The following is a 7,858-nucleotide window of genomic DNA, read 5'->3' on the forward strand; positions in this document are numbered from 1 at the left end:
CTCTTTGGTTCCCATGAGGGCTAGTACAGTTCATTCATCAGGGCAGAACAGTCTTTTCATAAGGAGATAAGACATTTTTTAAAGGCAAAGCCATGTTTCACATGATAATAGGAGACAAACCCATATGATAGATTGATAGAATAAGAGCTTGATTATATAGTTAGATATAAAATTCAATCACCAAGTTGAGCGAAATGTATGGCCTCACAATTTCTTCTTAGATATAAGTGAAAGTTTTGAAATCAAAATGGGTTGGCATTATGAGAGGATTATGCATTTTGTCTCAAATTGTGAATATCTAGGGCCTTTAATTATAAGCATTAGATAGATCAAGAAGTCAAGTCAAAATTGGCTAATTTGTTTATTCAATGCATTGTGTTTTTCTCTTTCCAATCAATAGAGTTATAAATTTCAAAATTATGAATATTTCTAACTGCGTCACTTAGCCATGACAATTTTGGGGAAATTGAAAATTTTAATTTTATTTTAATCCGTGTGTGTATATATATATATAAAATTTATTTTAAAATTTAAATAAATATACTACAATAATAATCTATTTCTCTAGGATATCCTTCTTGAAATAACTCATACAAAGATTCTCTCTTTTTCTCTGCGATTTTCTTTTCTTCTTCATTCAAGTGAGGAAAAAATCCCTGCAGCATAAAAAAAAAATTATTAATGAAAGAAGACACCCGATTAAATAATAAAATTCGTGAGAAAACCATTATAAAAAATTCAACTTAGACACAAGGGAGAGAGAGACAAAAATTGCTAAATTTATTAAGAGAATTAACATCTGTTGTAAAGACTTCATAGCAAAATCATCCATATTCAGGTCAATCTTGACTTGAGCCCGTATGTTATGTGTTTTTTTTATGAACAATTGAAAATGAAATAAGTATGATAGATCCATGTTTATAACTTCATGTAAAATTTAATTTTATTGTGATTTTATATTATTAGATTGTTTAATATTATTATTTCATATTGTTTCTATTGTTTAAAGTTGTTATAATATTGTTTAATGTTGTAGTAATGGTTATAAAATACCAAAATGCAGACAAAAAAAAAAATTCAAATAAAGAGCAAGTTGGTGTTAACGCCAAGGGTTGGCGTTACCCTGAGTCCCAGTGAATTTATTTATTTATTTTTTGTTTTCTTTCATTGCACTCAATTCATTTATTTTTTATGCTTGTTTATTCCAATCTAGTGCTCGTGTGGGTATTGTTTTCCTTGTCTTGACAAAGAGTTACATAAAAAATTACAAAATTGCCACTATCATTTTCTTTTGTTTTTTATTGTCTTACCTTGATCAATTTTTATACATCACTTGATAATATGATAGTTTAATGTGTTGTAAATACGTATGTATGAAGCTTGGTTGCATTAGTATTGCATTTGAGGCTTAATTTGGAAAAAATTATTAAAGTAAATGCATTATTCATGTCAGTGAATTATTCATATATATTCATTATAATATTTCATATTGATGCATTCCTTCATATATATTCATTATACTTGCTGAAAACATGGAAGTGCACTATTCCATCTTGATGTATTATTCATATTCATGTTAGTGCATTATTTCATCTTGAAGCACTCGAGATTTTAAAAAGAAATTTAAAAAAAGGTTGGCATTGAGACTTCAAAAAAAAAGAAAAATTTTTAAAATTCATAACACTTGAGACTTTAAAAAAAAATTTAAAAAGGGTTGGCGTTGAGATTTTTTAAAATTTTTTAAAAAATTCATCGCACTTGAGACTTAAAAAAAAAAAATTTTAAAAAGGGTTGGTGTTGAGCAAAAGGTTGGCGTCACGCCAACCTTTTTTATTTACAATGCCGCCAAGGGTTGTCGTGACGACAACCTTTTTTAAAAACCCTTGTTTTTAATAATTAATAACTTTCCTTTTCTAATTAAACACTAACCCTTCATTTTTTTCAGTTAAACCTTACCAAATAATCTTTTTTGATCATCTTAGTAGTTGGGGTCTAATATAAAGTATGAAGTGGATGTGGTCGAGTTTTGGTGAGTTGCTCTTTTTGTTTTATATCCTTATGTCAAAGAATTCTTAATTTGAAAACCATTTCACTTTTCAGTTTTTTCCTTCTTTCTTTTGTTTTTGAAGCACTAGCTCCATTCTGAAGCACTTATTCTATTTTTCACAGTACAATTCTAAAGTTACAAAGAAAAATAGAGAAGATCTCTCTATATGGATCTTCACTTGAAAGCTGAGAAAGAAGAGAAAAAAAATGCTGAGAAAAAAAGAGTATCTCTGTATGGGTCATTTTAAGAAGAGTATTTTGAGAAAATAGATTACTATTGTGATATATTTGTTTAAGTTTTGAAATGAGTAATATATATGTATAAAATAATTAAAATAAACTTAAAAATTTCAATTTCCCAAAATTTTATTCAAAGAAGAGGACACGTCACTTGATAAATTATATATGGACTTGCAATTTAATTAGAACAAAACATTCCTCAAAAGAGGCTACGTGCAAGTGCAAGGCAATTAAGGGTCTCGAGATCTTCCTATAACGACAGAAACCAATGATGGAGCTAACCACATTGTTGGCTTCACGGAATGGAATAGTAAACCAACACAACTATTAATTCAATAAACACTATATTAATATTTTTTTTTATATGTAATTTAATATATAAACAATATGTTATCATATAATTAAATAATTTTAAATTACAAATAAAATAATAATCAATTACATAATGATATATCATCTATATATTTAATTATATGCTTAAAAATATGTATACATAATATTGCTCTTATTAATTAATGTCATATTAGAATTAGACAATGCATATAAATAAATTATACAGACTTATGTACAAATTGAAATGATAGTTTGTGATTGAGTAATATGATTGTTTACTTTTTTTCACTTCAAAATCATCTAATCAGATACTACTATATCAAGTTATACAATATCTTTGTACATGTTAAAATGTATAGTTAAATTTATATAATTTGTTTTTACATTACCTGCCAATTAACATCACTAATTTGAACAAATGTATTTACAAACTCACATGGATAACTAGCAATGCAAAAAAACTACCATACATGATCAACCAAATATTCCTTTTCTCTTGTTGAAGTTTGCTTCTATGTTTTTATGGAAAAAAAAAAATCATTACAATTCAACCTTATACATAAATAAAACTAATATCAAAATTTCCTATATTTTTGTGGTTTTGGAAGTAACATATATAATATTGCGTAAAATTTACAGAAATAATGATATTTAAGATTCACATGAATGTAATATGTAAGTTTACTTGATAATAATTATAGATTTAGTCATTATATCTTAAGGTTTACTTATCTAACTAAATAGATAGATTCTTCAAAAAAAAAAAAAAGAAAAAGGAGAAGTTTGATAATGAAAACCTAATATGAAAAAAAAAAAAAAAAAACTCAAAAGATCTAAGTATGGTGGGTAGCTGAGTGGTTGCTATTGTGGGGCACATGCCATGAACTCATGGTGCTAACAAACAACAATTTGTAATCATAATTGAAGAGATTGACATGCTATATGACATGCTATAAACTAATCTTTACATCAAGGTTAACCGCATCTCCATAGTCCACTTTTGTATTGTATTTGACGTACAAAAAAATGAAATATTGTCATCCCTTGACGGCCAAATTAATGATTATTTAAACCCCAATTTTGTCATGTAATAATAGTATTATGCGGTTGGGACTCCTACATAATTCTTTCGAGGTTAATTAAGACCCCCTTTTCTTTTTCCCTTTTTGTGAGCAATCAAATAAAGCATCTCGACCAGACAAGAGATGATGTTGAAAATAGTTTGAATATGTTGATAAATAAATTAAAAAAAATCTCCCTGAAGACTCCACAAGATAGTTATAAGAAGCTTATTAAAGAGATAAAAAAATGTAAAATCTCTAAAAGAGAAAAAGTTTAAATTCGAAATTTGCTAACCTCATACCAAAATTAAACCTTTAACTTTACTCAGTATAATGACATTAGGTTTAATTATTGGACTTGAGATTTAACTATTTAGTATAGTTGGTTTGATCAAAAGAGACAATCTGGTTTGAGTGAAGTTCCCTTTAAAAAAAAAAAAAGTAGTTCTAAGAATATTTATCATTTCCATACCAATCTCGACAACTCTCTAGGCTACCATCTGCTTAAAAGTTTTACTAAAATGATCTAAAGAAACTCTAATTATGGTGTGACGAAAAATTGTGTAACTATTTTGAATACATGAATAAATGTATATTTAGTGTGTGTTATCATGTGATTGAGTGATTTTGAATTAAAGATAAAATAATACCCAAATATTAAATGACATATAAATATGTATCCATTTATATACTCAAAATAGATATACATAGTATTGTTGGGCCATTGTATGCTTAAAATTTGTACTAAGATAACATAAACAAGCTCCAATCATCGTGTGAGAATGATAATAATTAAAATTTTCCGGACAAAAATACTTGATTCAATAGACAAAATGCAAAAATGCCAACATCAAACAAGTAATCTGAATGGTGTATATGATGTTGACAAACCGAACATGTTTGTATTGATTAAGGTTGCAAGTGAAACGCGTGGTGTGTGAGAGCGAAGGCGATGAATTTGCAGACAGAAATGGCTTAATACGGGGCTGCATTCAGTAACGGTAATCGTTGATGATCATGTGAGTCCCCCATTTCTGGAGCTAGGCGATGTGGCAACTTAAGACTCGTATGTCATTCATTCCTGCCACCTTCCAATTAATGATTTCGGTATTTAAATCTCCCAACAAGCCCATTGTATCTTCTAACACAAGTTTACATTAAACGTGTTCCTTCTATGTTCACAATATAATGTACTAAGAAATTAGTTTTGAGTAACACTACATGTACTTATATTGAGTACACAGATGAATACACATATATATATATATATTATCACATAATTAATGTTATTTTATCTTTAATTTAAAATCATTCAATCATATTATTATACATATTAAATATGTACATGTTTGTGAATTCAAAATATGTATGTATTGTTTTATTTGTTTCAGATAAATGGTAATAATGTTAAAAATTTCTAACAATAAGTAATTTAAAACTCTAATGTCAGTTTATAAATGAATTTAAGTGACTAATAAAAATAAATCAAATACACTCTATATATTTGAGTAGATGGTTTAATGTAAACTTTTGGTCTATTGAAACTTTGTTGAGAAGGTCTAATAATCTTTTATAAATTGATTGGATGCCCCCTTTAAAATACTATTGTTATTTTTTTTTTGGGTTGAAAGTATCCACAAGAGAAGTTTTAAAGTGAAAGACCGGCGTACTTTCAATTTTCAGGTAATTCTCAAAAGCTAAATAAATTGAGAGGCATAACTCATATAGGTTGTTTTTTTGTGTTAATTTTGATGCTATATTTAGAGTATACCTATAATTTTGTACTCTATATGTTATGTGTTGTCGTGATTCATCAGAGTTAAATTTTAACAAATAAAGCAACGAGAATTGTCATTTTCACTAATACATTTTTCCTGGTAAAGCCCAAGTGTTGTTATCATTCGCACATGGTCCCTCTTTCTGCCCTTCTGATAAAAACTCCATGTCTTTTTTTGAATCCAGAATTTCCATCATTGCTTTAGTCGTCCTGTTGGCAAAAAGTTCTGTAAAGTTGGATGAAATTTACAACTACGTTTCAGTAGCAGACAAAGGAAATGAACTCTTGCGCAAGATAAAGAACAAAAGTTTAGAGGCTCAGTAATCCACTACTCAAGTGTCATATTCATCAGCTTGACAAATGAGTTGTTGCCCAACAGGATGTTTGAAAATGACTGCCATGAAAACTATGCAAAAAGCTTTTGGTCTATCTTAAGAGCAAAGTTATTTTATACAGGACTTGGGCATGTGCCTTTTCCTTTTGTTTGCAGAACAGGGCACTGTGCCAGGTGATGACTAAATAGTTTTGAAATGCAAGATGTCAAGTACCCTGTTATAATATTTTCATGGAGGCCAATGTTATGTGCACCAGATTTTGAGTATATAATAGGATACCCAGATGATATATTATTATGTGATTAAGCATTACTTATTTTTAATTTAAAATTATTCAATTATATAACAACATATCATTTGAAAATCTAATTGAATAGTCAAAAATCAAAACTTGGTACATATAGTGTTATTGTATACATGAAATAGACACTACATGTAATGTCACCCACTATAATCCATTCCTTTCTCATCTGCGTGTCAGACAAAATTTTCCTGCCCAGATTCACAATCAGGAGTAACTTTTTGCATCAGGTTACTTTTACTGCAGCAAGTGCAAAACCAAATCTATCTTTAACTGAGACAGATATGTTTTCACCCAAAATGATGCACTTATGATTGGAGTTACTGTGAAAATTGGTCACTTTGAATCATAACAAAGCAAGAATATTCCAGGCCAAATGATTTTAAAAGAATCTATGAGTATGACTACAGAATTTAATTCACAAACCAGAAACCACTACAGCTTTATCCCATTAATTAAATAATTAGGGCAACCAACCTCCCTAACCACTCCAACATTTTACCAGTTTCTTAGTCTTTTCATATGATAAAGTGATGAATGATTCAGTGCTCAAAACTGAAATTAAATGCCATTAACACTTCAACAGGATAAATGAAGAACAGTAGCAGTTTGGAGAGTACCTGTTAATGAAGATGACTTGTCTTTGAACTGGACAAAATGAAGAAATTTTCAAAGATGCTCTTGGATAGGAAAGTGACAGAATCAGGAAAACTCTCCAAACTTGAAACGAGTGAAATCAAAGAAACATGACACAGAATCTGAAACAGTTGAGATTGATTTCATGTGATAAAGCAAAAGCAAATCTTTGTGATTCTTTAATGTTGCTGTTCATGATAAATCTCGCACCAAGCCGAAGACTTATACAAAGAAGCAGTAAGTCTTCCATCTAATGGGACAAAAGCAAACATTATTGCGGATTTATTCCTTTAAAAGTCCAAAAGGCATCGTAATGAAGAAGAGATAATTGTCACATCAAGAATAATGGAGAATTATATAAATTGAGAAGGGAAAGAACAGAGACACAATTTTCAGTGCAGATTGCAATATAATAGAATTTCATGGAATTTGGCAGTACATACCTACACAGAGAAGAAGAATCCTACATATGCTTTGACATTCTAAAAGGGTTCCTCGTGATACTGTATATGTAAAAAATAATATATATTTTAAAATATACTAAATTAATTTAAGTATAAAAGATCGATTATATAATACAATATATATTATTGATATAAATCAAATATTTAAAAAAAAAATAAAGATGTGATAAGAATATATATATAAAATATTAAATTTTTATAAATATTTATGATATTTGCCAAAATGATAATATATCAATTAAAATTTTTATTATTTTATTATATTATTTTAAAAAAACATATTTTACGATACAGTACGATATATAATATAAAAAATCTAACTTTTTATACATGATTTGAGTATTATGTATACAAATTCTACAGGAGAGTCGGTTCTTAATGGTTTATACTCCATAGTCAACACTGTTTTTGAGTAATCGAATAACAAATTTGATTTATATGGGCTGTTGGAAGAAATAGTGAGGCATTTCAATGCACAAATATGATTAATTCCACACCTTCTGGGTTGCGTTGGGGTTCAAAATTTTAACTTGGCTTAATAATATCTGGGTCTAAGCGTTTTGGGTACCATGAATGTTCTCACTCAAGCAAGTTTAATCCATAATGTCCAGTAATTCATTTACAATAAAAAGGTTTTATAACATGTGTGTTTCTAATAGCATTAA

The 7,858-nt window shown here is 28.4% G+C and overlaps 1 long non-coding RNA gene across 1 annotated transcript; it reads right to left on the reverse strand.

Annotated features, from left to right (window-relative positions):
- Window positions 1-5,446: 5,446 nt before the first annotated feature.
- Window positions 5,447-7,124, reverse strand: LOC123198507. The gene is made up of 2 exons (XR_006498044.1): window positions 6,714-7,124; window positions 5,447-5,683 (listed from the first exon to the last, which is right to left on the reverse strand). It is a non-coding gene; the product is annotated as an uncharacterized LOC123198507 (long non-coding RNA).
- Window positions 7,125-7,858: the final 734 nt, after the last annotated feature.

The sequence above is a fragment of the Mangifera indica genome, chromosome 16 (assembly GCF_011075055.1).
Source record: "Mangifera indica cultivar Alphonso chromosome 16, CATAS_Mindica_2.1, whole genome shotgun sequence".
Classification (NCBI taxonomy): domain Eukaryota; kingdom Viridiplantae; phylum Streptophyta; class Magnoliopsida; order Sapindales; family Anacardiaceae; genus Mangifera; species Mangifera indica.